Source organism: Arachis duranensis, chromosome 1 (genome assembly GCF_000817695.3).
Source record: "Arachis duranensis cultivar V14167 chromosome 1, aradu.V14167.gnm2.J7QH, whole genome shotgun sequence".
NCBI classification, from domain to species: domain Eukaryota; kingdom Viridiplantae; phylum Streptophyta; class Magnoliopsida; order Fabales; family Fabaceae; genus Arachis; species Arachis duranensis.
In genome coordinates, this window is record NC_029772.3 from 101,354,447 (window position 1) to 101,354,710 (window position 264).

Genomic DNA, 264 nt, shown 5'->3' on the forward strand with positions numbered 1-264 from the left:
AATACAAAAATTTGTTAAATTTTGTACAGTTTATTATTATTATTATTCTTGGTGGGGGACCTCAATTATACCTCAACGAATGAATTAAATACAAACACACTGCTGGTTTTCTCATGAAAAGGCTTCAAGTACACCAATTATTAATTATCAATTAATGTATTGGTCTTCCTTTCCTATATATTAACGTAGCTGCAACGTTGCTGTTTTATTTTGATTTTGCGTGCCAAATGCATTGTTTATTAGACTTCAGCTAATATGTGTATT